The sequence below is a fragment of the Ipomoea nil genome, unplaced genomic scaffold (genome assembly GCF_001879475.1).
Source record: "Ipomoea nil cultivar Tokyo-kokei standard unplaced genomic scaffold, Asagao_1.1 scaffold3069, whole genome shotgun sequence".
Classification (NCBI taxonomy): Eukaryota; Viridiplantae; Streptophyta; class Magnoliopsida; order Solanales; family Convolvulaceae; genus Ipomoea; species Ipomoea nil.
Window position 1 is genome coordinate 4,351,694 of NW_017619497.1, and position 15,223 is coordinate 4,366,916.

A 15,223-nucleotide genomic window follows, 5' to 3' on the forward strand; every position below is an offset into this window, starting at 1 on the left:
AATGAATATTTTCAGACAAATAGGGTAATGACAATCATTTTAACAGCCAATAATCTTTTAAAATAAAATCGTATTTTTTGTGACACTTTTCGGAAATTTCTAGATTATGTTTACAGGGTTACATCGCAAGTATATATATATATATATATATATATATATATATATATATATATATATATATATATATATATATATATATATATATATATATACTTGCACTCGGGTGCGAACGGCTCGCCCAGGCGCGAAATAGGAATGGATTCTGTTCGTCCACGTGTCCAGATCTAATGGATGAGAAACACTGATTTTTTTAAAAAACGCGGTGGCATTTTCGTAAATAATTGAACATCGAAGTTCAAGTAAAATGTATTACAAGTGCATGTAAAATGTATTATAGGTGCAAGTAAAAATTTACACTGAGCATCAATACTTAGTTGCACTTATAGTTCTAAGTAGTTGCACCTATAGTTCTAAGTAGTTGCACAGATAGGTATAAGTAGTTGCATCTAGGTGTATGAATGTTTGCGAGTGGTTTTCAGGAGTATTACTACCCGCTGAACTCATATCAATGAATCACTGCTGGAAATCTCGCGTTTTCCGTCCAACGTTTGTTGGACGGAAAACGCGATATATTGGTCAGAAACGACGTTTCCGTCCAACATACCGACCAAAACGAACGTTCGGAAAAACCATTATCGCAAATTCCGTCCAACTACGATTTTTCGTCAGAAATAGTGTCCAACGGACAAAAATTGGACGGAAATTTCGGGAAGTAACCCACCATTTTTAAAACGTGAGAATTTCCGTCCAATTATGTGTTGGTCGGAAATTTCGACCCAAAGTTGGACGGAAAACTCACATATAATATTTTGTTATTTTCCTTCCAACTGTTGGTAGGAAAATCCTAAATCATATGAAATGTTTTTATTATTTTTATATTACCATAATTTTATTTATATCTATTGTTAATAAATTATATATCATCACCAAATTAATAGACACACTAAATTTCATATTGAAAATATATTTAAACATCAAAAGTGTTTACAACAAAAATTATTGTTATGTACATAATAATTCCAACAACGGACTATTATTATACACACACACACAAAAAAAAAAGTCATAAAAATATATACTACAAGTATGCTCGCTACACTCAAACAAGCCTTCAAATCCGGCACTACTTCAATGGCTTTGATTAATGCAGCTTCCACAGCATTTTCTTTAATGACTGATAGACCTTCACCAACTAGCAAGAACATAAATAAATAAAAACAAACATATAAGAATACTTCATACAAAAGATCAATAAATCACTATTTGAGAGGCACTATCACAAAGATATGTGGTATGAATCTCAAGTACTGAACAAAATGAAACTCCCACCTGCAATGACAAAGATATGTGGTATGAATCTCAAGCACTGTATAATAGTTGAGCTCAAGCTAAAAATATTTCAACTCAACCATGGAAACAAATCGTCAACTACAGCATAATTGGTAAGAGACCCTTTACAAAAATAAAGCAAGTGATAATATACATACCTTGATTTTTTTGACCTTTAGACAAATTGCAAAATGCCATTCAAATATAATCAAGGTTAATGATAATCCGATAAACAATGAAAAGAAATATGAAAGAAGAGGTTATAAACTACTCCGTATTAATTCATTGAATTATACCCTGCCTCTGCATTTTGAGGAATAAATGCATCCCATACAAAGCTAACAGTTGAAAAGTGAAAACGTACTCTTTATCTCATCCATTGTGGCCTGCATTCAGTTTTTAACAAATTAAAAAGTTTCTTTCCTAATCCTCACACAACATATAGAAATATAATAAAATCTAGAAAGGAAAAGTAATCTTGAAAGGAATATTCCTCACTATTAGTTTCCATTTAGAAAGAGGTCTAATAATCACTTAAGTGCCACATAAACAAGGCAATCACCACCAGAAGAAAGGAATGAAGTATGAAACAGTCAATCACAGAAGAACATAATAAAAAATCTACTAATAAACTAATTGGAGTAGGAGGAAAGGGTGTGTTCTTTTTTTTTTCCTCAAAAAAAATATAATCATAATTGCTATGCTCTGGAAGAGAGGGAGAGGGATAGGGAAATGGGAGCTAAAAACACCCAAGAGAATGCACCCAGGAGGAACACTGAGTGTGATGCTCTTTAATGTGTGTCAAAATGCAGATTTATTATATCAGAGTATATTTTCCCCATCTAAATGGTTCACAATAAAACCTTCACAAGTCCAAAACACATATATTTAACATGAAGTAGTTCCTAAGCAGTCTCACAACAATAAGAAAGTTCAGCAATAAGCAAGATAAATATTATGAACTTATTTGCACTTGAAAGAATATTGAAGGATCTGGAATTCATACCTAAGCTCAAATTCTCGGACCTCAAAAAGCTCACCGCCAGATGTATCTGTCCATTGTACTTTCCTTCTCTCAGTATGACCAGAGACATCATTACTCTTTTCACATTCATTAGTCAACAAATTATTAAACTTCACTATAAGCTTCTGCATAAATACATCGACATAAAGATCAATACAACAGATCTGAAGGTGGAGCGTGGTTTGAGACAGATCTGGTCTCGCCGACGGTAGATGTGATTCCGACGGAGAAGACAGATCTGAGATCTATTTTAAGAAAAAAGCAAAAGAAAAGAAAAAATACATCGTTACCTTTGAGCCTTTGAGACAGATCCGAAGGCGGAGCGTCGTTGCCGTCATCCCCAGGCCGCGGCGGAGCTTTTGGAGAGCGGTTGACGACCTCCTTCGCAATGAAACCTTCGCGTCAGAGAGTTTGAGCGATAGTCTTGGACGGGAGGGAATTAGGGAAAATCTTCGACATTTCAACTGAGAAAAAGGAAGGGAAGGTTAAAATATTTAAATTTCCGTCCAACATGCTGTTGGACGAAAATTAAAATACTTATCATTTTTAATTTTTACCTATTAGTCCATTTGAGTTTACCAACCAACACTATAGGTTTGACACAATTTCCATCCAACACGGGATGTTGGACAGAATTTCCGTCCAACATTTGCGTGTTGGAAGGAACTTCCGACCAATTTTCCGTCCACTTATTTTTAGCAACAAAAAGTTGAAATTTTTATTAAAATACCGACCAATTTACGGTTGGACGGAAATAGCGAGATTTCCAGCCGTGAATGTTAACAAGGAAAAATTACATGCACTCATAGGTGAAAGTAGTTGCACCTATAGTTATAAGTAGTTGCACCTATAGTTATAAATAGTTGCACACATAGTTATAAGCACACCCAGGTGCATGAATGGTTGCGAAAAGTGAATGCTAACAAGGCAAAATTACATGCACTTATAGGTGAAAATAGGTGCACTTATAAGAGATTTTACTTGCACTTCGATGTTCAATTATTTACGGAAATACCACCGCATTTTTTTAAGTTATTAGAGCTGGACACGTGTCAGCACGTGTCGCGCGCTGATTTCGTTCGCATTTCCTTCCTGGGCACTTATTCGCACCTGAGTGCGTCCCTATATATATATATATATATATATATATATATATCTTATCTTACAAGAATAAATGCAAGTTATATTCATGAAATATATATATATTCGTTTTTTGTTTTTTTTTTTTTGAATGCTACTAGCTCTATTAGAGCTTTGTAGTATCTGTTCATATAGATTCTCAACCTACTGAAACACAAAGAGCTAATAACGCCTCCACTGAGGCTCGAAATTACAACATTCCAAAATGAAAGTCCAACTCGGGTACCATTAGACCACATAGTCCTGGTTATTAAACAATTAATATTATGTTAGTTAAGTATTAAATTAAATAGTAAATAAATTTATCGTACTTACCTTAATACATTACCTACCAACATAATTTACTTAATTAAATACTACTCTGTATATTAAACCAAATATACTTTATTACTATATATATATATATATATATATATATATATATATATATATATATAATTTTTGTTTCGTAACAAGCTTTGGTTGGAGTTAATTTTCTAAAATTATATTTCATTTTTCATTTGTATATATATTTGTGTGTGTGTGTATAATTTTATAAAAATAATCCCAATCGCAAACTAGTACAAATTTAGCAGTTTCGAATTTATTTATACAAAAATAAATAAAAACGAATAAGGGTTTTCAATTTTAAAATATAAACCCAACGACCAAGAAAATGAAGGAGGAGAAATCTCAGTCGTGTGTACTCACACTCTTCTTAAAACTGATTTGCGACATCCCGGGGGTGCTAGCAGCATTAATGTAGCGTCAGTCTCTCAAAATAACACGGATTACGACTTTAGTGCTTGATCACTCAAACATAAAGTCCGGCGTACAAAATCAACAGGTAAGCACTTCGATATTTTATAGGAAGTGTGGGCAAAATTTTTCAAAAATAAATGATTTCCGTGGAGAGAGTAGGAGAAAATCAACAAAGATTTTGTTTAGTTCAAAATCCAACAACTAAAAAATATGCACGACACCTAGGTATTTATAGAAGAGATTAGGAATATAATTAATAGCATTATCCAATGTCACATAAATCTAATTTAATAATTTAATTATAACGTTTGAAAGAGTCATATTTATTATTGAAATAATATTTACGGTTACGAAATTAAGTACAATTAATTCATACCGATTATAATAACCTATTTTAAAACATTGAATGACCGAGAAGTCCGTAGGATTTAAAAAATAGCTTTTAACTTTTCGGATCTTTTCAAAAAGTACCAAAAGGTCACAACCTTTTGGCCACATCCGAAAGATTAAAATTTTTGCACCTTTCGTAGGTGCATTAACGAATGCTAACAGATTAGCACTATTCAATTCGTAAAGTGCTGTTGTTAGCACTTTAATTACAAAGCTAAATATAATTAGCACTTTAATTACAACATAATTAACACTTTTCGTAAGTGCTGCAAAAGCACTTCAACCTCTTGTAACTTTTAACTTCTTTCAAATAGATCTACTTTGAGAGATAATTTAATTTCTCATTTATATATTACCCATTTTAATTTGAGCGTACAATATATTAATTTCAATCTTCGTCTCATTACGATCGAAGATTGCGAATTCAAAGTCGACAACTTCAAACTAACAACCTAAAATCGATTAGTACATTAGTACATATGCACATGCAAATGTCATATCTGCAGTTTTGATATGTTTTTTACCAGAAGCACGGCAAAGTCTACCATCTTTTAAAAAATAATGATGTCCAACTAACATAACTCAGAAAAATCCAATCATTCCAAGAGCCATATACCACTAATTGTCCCCTTTTGTTTTCGCCCTCATAGTGTGTTCACTGGGAATATTTGTTTGAGGGATTTGTGTGGTTGGAATGCTTAGAGTGGTGATAGTAAATTTAGAGTGGTACGGATGAGTTTTAAATAGTACGGAGTAATATTTAGTGTCATGAATATGGTGAAATATGTGTTTATTTTTCTTCCCCCTCCAAAAAAAAAAAAAAAAAAACAGTAAATTTTAGATTAATGAATATTACGGAGAATTTGGGAATATGAATATTAAGGAGAAATAGTTCACAAATCACATATGAAAAGTAAATTGTATTATTAAAATTATGTTTGGTGAGCTCAAACAAAAAGGTGATTATTCAAATACGAAGATCGATCATATTCTACTCACTTGACTACCTCTTCTTAGATAGTTAGATCTAATAATTTGTTATATATATATATATAGGCTTCAAATCTGGTGCACCCCCCTAATTAGATGATCCTGTGAGATTTGTTGATATCCATAGATTGATTCCCCATCAATGGTTGAGATCATGTGATCTTCCTAGAATAAAATAAAGATTTGTCTTTAATAAGGGTGTTATCAGTAATTGTACCTAATGGCTTAATTATGGTTAAAATTAATATGGGAAGTTATGCATGAATCCAGGGATACTAACACAGTAAATATATATGGTGTGATACATCACATGGGAATAAGTAAAAAGCAAAGGGCGATACATTTCATGTTGGAAGCCGGACGGTGAGGTTGGACGCTCAAGAAGCTACCATTCCAGGTTTGTGCATATTAGATTCACAATTTGTGCGTGTCTAGTTTCTGAAATTTATATGTAACTGGGATACGAGTTTAAAGGTTTGAGCACTAAAAACCCAACAAACTGTATGTGTGTCTGTGTGTATATATGAGAATGCGACTAGTCTGGGAACCAACATACACACCACATACTTTTGATTACGGAGGCCATTTAAGGATAATTGGGTATGTACCAGTTAGTGCGTGGAAGTATAATATATTGATTCAAAAAATGGGTATAAAGTGGCAAACGCGAACTTGAGCTGGTGTGTATGAATATTAGAACACGCAGTACATATGCGTATGAAAGCGATATTTTTTTTTTTTTTTGTCCCCCGAATTTGTGTACTCAATTTTATTTTGTTGACGTTTGTGAATTTGGCTATCTGTTACCGGACAGTTGTTGATTACCCCCTGACATTTAATTTGCAAAATGACAAAAGCCCAGAATAAAAAAAAAAAAAGCTGCCAGTTAGCACCTAATGAACTAAATGTAGTGGGTGCGTGTGCATATGAATGTTTGTGCGCGAGTGTGTAGTCTAATGGCAGGCATGTGGTTTCATGGTGTATAAACTTGTACGTATTGCCTCAATGGCATCCGTGTTTTGGTTGATGCATGGTATTATATCCGGAAAGGCCGAAGTCGAATCTGGGAGATGGTGCACGGCATTATGGTGCCTTGTGCACCACGCGTGTAACGACACGGCCACAATTTGGGCTCCCCCCACACCTCTGAACAATGTCTAATCTGGTGAGTGCGTGGTAGTAAACAGCTTTGTGCATCATGCATATAATTTAGGTTATTTTATGAAATCATTTGGGAGTTATAGTGGTGAGTGCGTTGTAGATGATTATATACAATGACCTAAATTATATGCATGATGCATAAAGCTGATTATTGGTGAGTGCGTGGTAGTAAACAGCTTTGTGCATCACGCATATAATTTAGGTCGTTGTATATAACCATCTGGGAGTTATAGTGGTGAGTGCGTTGTAGACTAAACCATTGTGCACTACGCATATAATGAGTCGCCATGCATGCAATGGATGTGAATGCTTTTGTGTTTGCGTGGGTGCGTCGTTTGTTTCAATGCCCGTGCATGACGACTAAATTCCGTTTGACTGTGTGAACTATGTTTTTAAAACTCCATTACGAATAATACGAATCGTTACGCAGGTGATATAAGCATGGAAGACGGAGGGAAAAGCCAACACTGTGTGATGGATGAATCCCAAGACGGTCCAAGCATTTGGTTTACGGAATGTGACCCATCGATAAAACCAACTGTCGGACAGGAGTTTGATACGTTGGAAGATGGCATCGCATACTACAAGACATATGCATCCGTAACTGGATTTGATGTGCGCAAGAGTTCCGACATTAAGAACCGGTACGGGATCATCTTAAAGAAGAAACTAGTGTTCAATCGTGAAGGGTATAAGGATGCAAAACCACCCACCACAGCAGAGCAAAATACCACAGCACAACCAAAACGACGACGCCCATCTAACAGGGTTGGGTGCGTGGGTGTGCGTCCATAGTGAATCAACACTTTATCGAGGAAAACAGATCAACACCATATCGGTCCAAGAATGGACCATGAATGTTGGATAACTTCGAGCGACATAACCCCATGGATTGCAAAAAAATATTACTGAAACAAAAAAATCAAAAACAATATTACGCATGAACGTATACGGGTGGGAGAAATTATTAATAACATGATACGGTCTACAACTGACAACATCTGGTCCCATCTGTTATCTACTCAAACAAATACATGCCTATTATACGTATGGACGCATATTTTTGAGAGGAAAAAAAAAACGTGAGTGCATATTCTTTTTGATCGCATGTGCGTATGCAAGGAGCGACCGACCGTAGAAATAAACTGATACGGTCGTCATCTGAAAGCGCCTCGTCCCTTCAGTTAACTAATGTAGCTACTGCATATCAAATTCCGTACGTAGAAATGATTTTATTACCAAAAAAAAAAAAAAAAAAAAAAAAAAAAAAACGGTGCTTGATTGCAAACTGTGCGTGTGCGTACATAGTGACTCAAACCTTGGTGTGGTGAAAAATATTAATGGAAAAAAAAATCAAAAGTGCGTTCCTGTAAAATTACGGATGAGCGTATACAACGAGCGCCCGAAATTAGTAATAGAATCATACGGTAAACATCTAATAGCCTCAGGACCAACCGGTTACCTAACCCAAAAAGAGTATTATACGTACGGCCATAAATTTTCAAGATTAAAAAAAAAAAAAAAAAAAAACAAGAAAATTACGAAAACAAAAAAAGTGAGTGCGTATTCTTTTTTAACGACTGTGCATGTAGACTGACATTCCTGCAACCGCTATAAAAAATAAATGCAACATAACCAAACATCGTTAATACGGAAAAAAGTTTACGTGGATAATCAAGATAAACACACCAAACAACAATGCAATGACGACACGAGTCTACACTTTCCATCATCCCCCCACACTCCAAAAACAAATTAAAGAATAATATCAACATAACCCCAACTGCCAACCCGTAACACCACTGTTTCCCGTACCCGTAACTCCGCTGGTGGGCACTGAATTTCTTCATTGGTCTCACGAGATGAGATGGCGAAGCACGGATCTTCAATGGCGGGAACAAACCATGATTGACCTCGTCAGGCTCCACATCTGAACCATCCGCAACGGGGGGTTGACGTACCGGCTCAACGGGAATCTCACCCCCCACAGTATCGGGCAACTCTGAAACCGCTTCTGCCGAAACTGTCCCCCCATCTCCCGCAACATCGGCCGCATCAGCCACAGGCGAAACTGCCACCCCATCTGCCGCCGCTTCTGCCGCAGCAACATCAAACGGCACTGCAATACATACCACACACAAACCAAACTAACAAAGACGAAACCATATTCCAACCACAAAATGACAAAATAAAATAGACATAAAGCATGAAGCCACACACCTATATAGACCCACAACCCCACCCCCCCGCAGTCCACCCCACCACCACCACACAGACACAGAAAGACCCCCACCACAGTGAAGACAATAAACCAGTAACAAATACATGCACCAAGTTGCAACCCCGTCCCGCACCAACCAATACTGATTTACCCTTTAAAACTCTATGGGTATTAGAACATGTAAAAAAACCTACTGTGAACAGTAAAATCAACAATAAAATAACACACTGACATGCACAAGGGCAAACAGCAAACGCACACACCATCTTCAACAAAAAAACTGTGAACACTTCATTACAGTGAAGACAATAATTCAGTAACAAATACATGCACCAAGTTGCACCCCCGTCCCGCACCAACCAATACTGATTTACCCTTTAAAACTCTATGGGTATTAGAACATGGAAAAAACCTACTGTGAACAGTAAAATCAACAATAAATAAAACACTGACATGCACAAGGGCAAACAGCAAAACGCACACACCATCTTCAACAAACATACTGTGACCACTTCATTACAGTGAAGACAATAAAACCAGTAACAAATACATGCACCAAGTTGCAACCCCGTCCCGCACCAAATAATACTGATTTACCCTTTAAAACTCTATGGGTATTAGAACATGGAAAAAACCTACTGTGAACAGTAAAAACAACAATAAAATAAAACACTGACATGCACAAGGGCAAACAGCAAAACGCACACACCATCTTCAACAAAAATACTGTGAACACTTCATTATCATCGAACACATGCGATACCAACAACCCATTACTGAACTAAACCTCCAAAAAACAAAGGGTATTAGAACCTGTTTTCAATTCCTAATAACAATGAAAAAAATCCACACCCTAGACGGAATTAAATTACAATAAACATAGACATTCAACACATATGCAATCACCACTGATTCCAAAAACCAGAAAAAAATAAGACACAGATGTGATGCAATATAATCCATGATTTGTAGTGAAGATTAACATTTCTTTTGGTGTAATGACTGGATTTCTGTGTTGTTGGATGGTATTTTCTATCTATCTAAGAAGCTTATCACTTCTGGCAGTACTAATTTAGTCTAAAAATCAAAATTTACCACCCCACGGTCCCCAAGCACCACACGTCCCCCCGAAAAAAAAAACCCCATCCCATTTCGGCCACCCAATCCCGGCCACCACCCATCTATCCGTACCCTCATACCACCCCCAAACGACAAACCCACAAACCCCCCGTCATAAATTCCGGTGAAAAAAAAAACACCGCCCCCAACCATGGCAACCACAAACCGGCAATCGCCCCACTATCTCACTCCACCCCGCAAACAAACTCCAAAAACCCATAAAAAATCAACACATGCAACAGCTCGAACCACCCACCGCCCCCCGGCCCACCACCACCACACCAGACCGCCCGGAGAACACCCACACCACCGGACAGCCCACCAATCCAGACCCTCACCCCTATCCCCAAACAAAAACCACACATTACGAAAAAAAAAAAAAAAAAAAAAAAAAAAAAAAAAAAACGGACCACGAAATCGGACTCTCCCCACCCCCAAAATAGAACCCCCACGCCGCCGCCCCCGCAACACACACTGTACTCCATAGCCAACCCCCACAAAATATAAACCATACACTACACACCAACACTCAAATACACCGGGAAAACACAAGTATGAAAGCAAAAATACCTTGAATAGGAACGGGTGCACCACCCCTACGCCGCTTCGCACTCCTCGAACGCGTCCCTGCCATCGCCAACGTCCGCCCAAGCAACAAACCCCGGCCTCGCCTGAAGAACCGTGCGGGAACGAAGAAGAAGCTTCTGGTTGAAGCTTTACACTGAAACGACGGCGCCCTGTTCTTGAATCAGACAAATCCTACAATTAATACCCACTATCACACATCCCCACGAATCAAGCAATTGACATTAATAGACCATTATAAAAATACAATAATACCCCTCAGCTTACCACACAAGAGAACACACGTGTAACAAAATTCATCTCATCATCACCGTTTAAAAAATATAACAAAGGGCCCAGATTGTAACTCACAAACACACCTAAATATGGGGGGTGCATCAGATCCAAAATCTATATATATATATATATAACAATGTGATGAATTCTCAAAAATCCGGTCGTCATTCCGTATCAGGGAACAGTGCTGAAAAGTCGCCCGTGACAACATCATCGGCATAATTATTAATCATATCAATCGACAGCCATGATATATCATATACCTACTAAGAGCATTTAGTTTTACTGGGGGCATAGTACTTTTGTGTTTCAGTCAACAAATTTAGGATACTACAACCTAAATACCTAATCATTTGCGTATATATATACTGGCGGCCCAACCTAATTAGACTAATATATATAATATGTATTTTTAATTTTTTGAGTGACCGAAAATTTGCAGTCATTATCCGGTGGTGTACATTACGTAAATTTAATTTTATGACTTTAGTGGACAAAGAATTTGTTCATAGCTGACCGGCTGATGAAGTGTGTTTACATGTAAGCTGAACGGAAATGGTGAGTTGTGGTCTAGTGGCATGAAGTGATTCTCCTATTTGGAAAATCATGGATTCGAACCTCAGTGGGGAGTCTGTGACAGGGTCAGTAGTAAAAAAAAAAAAAAAAAAGGTGACACATTGGATTAAAAATGAGTTATAATCATTTTTTTTTATTTTTTAAAATAAAATCAAAGACATTTAGCGATCATTTTATTTTATGAGCGCGTACTTGTCAATTTTTCACCTTCTTCTACTCACAGATTAAGTATTATTATTATTATTATTATTATTATTATTATTATTATTATTATCTACATGGTTCATACTGTATGAACCATGTAGATAATAATCAAGGACTTTGTGGTTTATTGGTACTTGGTTGCTCCCCTAAGTGGGAGGTGAAAGGTTTGAACTTCACTTGAGGCAAGTAGTGTGTATATGTAGGGCTTTCTCCTTTCCTTATAATAATAATAATAATAATAATAATAATAATAAATAAGTATGTGGCAATCTAATCAGCAACTACTGGAAGTTAACATGTTATTAATTGCTCTTTTTTTCCGGTTTAGTGGCTTATTTGGAAGTTATTTGAGTTCGGTGACTTAATTTCTGTTCCTAAATACTTCAGTGGCTTATTTATACTTTATCACATAAATTTATAATAGGTTGTTTTTTTGTGAAAATCATTTTTTGCAAGTGCAATACAAAAATTTAGTTTAAATCTATTAAAATATATGATATATCATAACCTTTTTATAATAAAAATATAATAAAATAATATGTAGTAATTATTAATATAAGTTAATGAAAATTTGTAAAGACGTATTCAATTTGGAGTTTCAATGATTTTTATAGATTTTTAAAAAATGAAAATGAAAAAAAAAAAGTCTAAAATAATCATTAAAAGTTTATAAATTTTATGATATAAGAATTTTTTAAGTCCGGCCTACAAATTTATAAAAGTCTGAAGAGATTCAATAGGATTCAAGTCCAAAAAAAAAAAAAAAAAAAAAAGATTCAATAGGATTTATTTAATATATTTACAAAAGTTATAAAAGTCTTAATTAAATACACACTTTTAATTTTCAATAAAATTTGTATGGTATAATTTCTATCAAGATTTTGTAGTCTAATGGTACTTGGGTGCAATCCTATATAGCAGGGAGTGGGTTTGAGCCTTAGTGAAGGTGGTATTGATTTTTTGTGGTTCAGTTGGTCGAGAAAGTAATTTATGAACAGATACTACATTGTAATAGAGTTAGTAGCATTAAAAAAAAAAAGTAATTTCTGCTCACCCCTTTATAAAATGTTTGATTCGCAAAATAGGTTGGGAATGAAATAGCACTCTTTGAAATAGACCTATTATATATGTCATTTGGTAAGTCATTTTATTTCCGTGAATGGTCCATAAGGAAAATAGTTATTCCGAATGGGGACATTGGTATTAGGTTATTCATGAGTTCTTAAGAATAGTTTATATTTAGTAATACCCAATTTATCATTATCTATTCTTGTTATGTACTATTAATGTATTCTATGATAATAATAATAATAATAATAATAATAATAATAATAATAATAATAATAATAATAATAATAATTATTATTATTATTATTATTATTATTATTATTATTATTATTATTATTATTATTGTGATTGTGATTTTTTATTCAAGATTCTTGGATATCTTTTATACTTTTATATATATATATATATATATAAAGTCAACTAGTATTTAATTAAGGATAGTTTTAAAAGAAAATGGTGAAAGAGTAATTGTATTATAGTGTTTAATTTTGGTTATAATTAAAATAGAATATTTACCATAATATAAAGGATCCTATTAATCTAAACAATTAATTATATTTTGAATTCTGAGATTGATTAATTCTGAGTTTTACATGGTGTGTGCATGGCGTGCTGTTTTGTGCATTGGTGTGGTATGTCGTGTGCATTGATCTGGTATGCCGTGTGCGCTGCGTCTTTCATGCGTGTGCGTAAGTTTGTTTTCATTTTGGCTGGTGCAAGTTTATTGGAAATACACAACGAACAAGCCCAAGTACATGAATTAGCTTTTTGTATAGACGTTTACATTTTCAAGTGGATAGAAAGTGCATAGTAGAGATCGTATTGTGCGTTTTGTTGTTTTTTTTTTTGTTTTTTTTTGTTTTTTTTTTTTTGTTGAATTTGCTGTGTAGGTGTGTACAAGAATTAGTGGTGTCGTGTGCGTTTGTCTGGTCGTCTGTGCAAACAACATTGTGGTGTGTGTGTAACACTCCTTTGTGCACGATTTTTTTATTGTACAACTCTCACCAAAAAATAATTACTACTTATTACCATTAATATTCTCTCTATTATTATGTTAAAAATTTCCATTTAATTCTAACCAAAATTAACACACTACTAGAATTACTTTTTAACCCTTCTAATTATAATATGTCCTTAATTACTTCATATTTCTCATTCAATCACAATCATCCATTAGGATGAAATCTCATGATATCATTTAACATAGGGGTCTCATGGAATCCGCACCTTTATATATATATATATATATATATATATATATATATATATATATATATATATATATATATATATATATATATATATATATATATATATATGGAAGGGATCAGGTGCATTTGTGGCTTCCCGTGCGGTTGTGCGGTTAATTAATGTGCGTGAGTTTTATACTTAATGTGCGTGAGTTTTGTGCTTAATGTGTCTTAGATTTATACTTATTGTGCGTGAGTGTATAATGTTAATGTGCGTGAGTTTTGTACTTACTGTGTCTGAGTATTGTGCTAGATGTTTGTGCTTAATATGCGTGACTTTTAACACAATCGCACAAGAAGTTATAAACAAAAATACATTCAGACCACAAACTCACACACATTAAACACAAAAGTCAAACGAAGACGAAGACATATATGATGAAGAACAGAGATGGGAAGAGAGGATTAAGGGAATAGGAAGAGAAGATGAAGACGTATATGAAGAAGAACAGAGAGAGAGAGGAAGAGAGGATTAAGGGAAAAGAGATGAAGAAAAGACGAAGACGAAGACGTATATGTACAGGAGCAACATGAGCACATTAACATTACACACTCACGCATATTAAGTACAAATCTCAGGTACATTAAACACAAGACTCAGACACATTAAGTACAAAATTCACGCACATTAACATTACACACTCACGCACATTAAGTACAAAGTCCAGGCACATTAAGCACAAGACTCACACACATTAAGTACAAAGCTCACACACATTAATCAACCGCACAACCACACGAGAAACACCCAATCGCACTGGAACCTTTCACTATATATATATATATATATATATATATATATATATATATATATATATGTAGAGTGGATCTGCAACCGTGATTGGTGCAGTACGTGTCTTTGTTATTACATCACCAAATTCCATAAATGATGAGTTGTTGGGTGTTTCCCACCAATCTTTACTGCTGCCTTCTTGTGTGCCACAACTGAGTAGCAAGAAGGGATCCAGAAGTGCACACACCTAGAATCGATAATGTACATGACGACACCTTGAAATGCACAAAACTAACAAATGAAATGCACACTAATGGAGCCTGAAAATATGCATAAAATCAAAATATAATTAATTC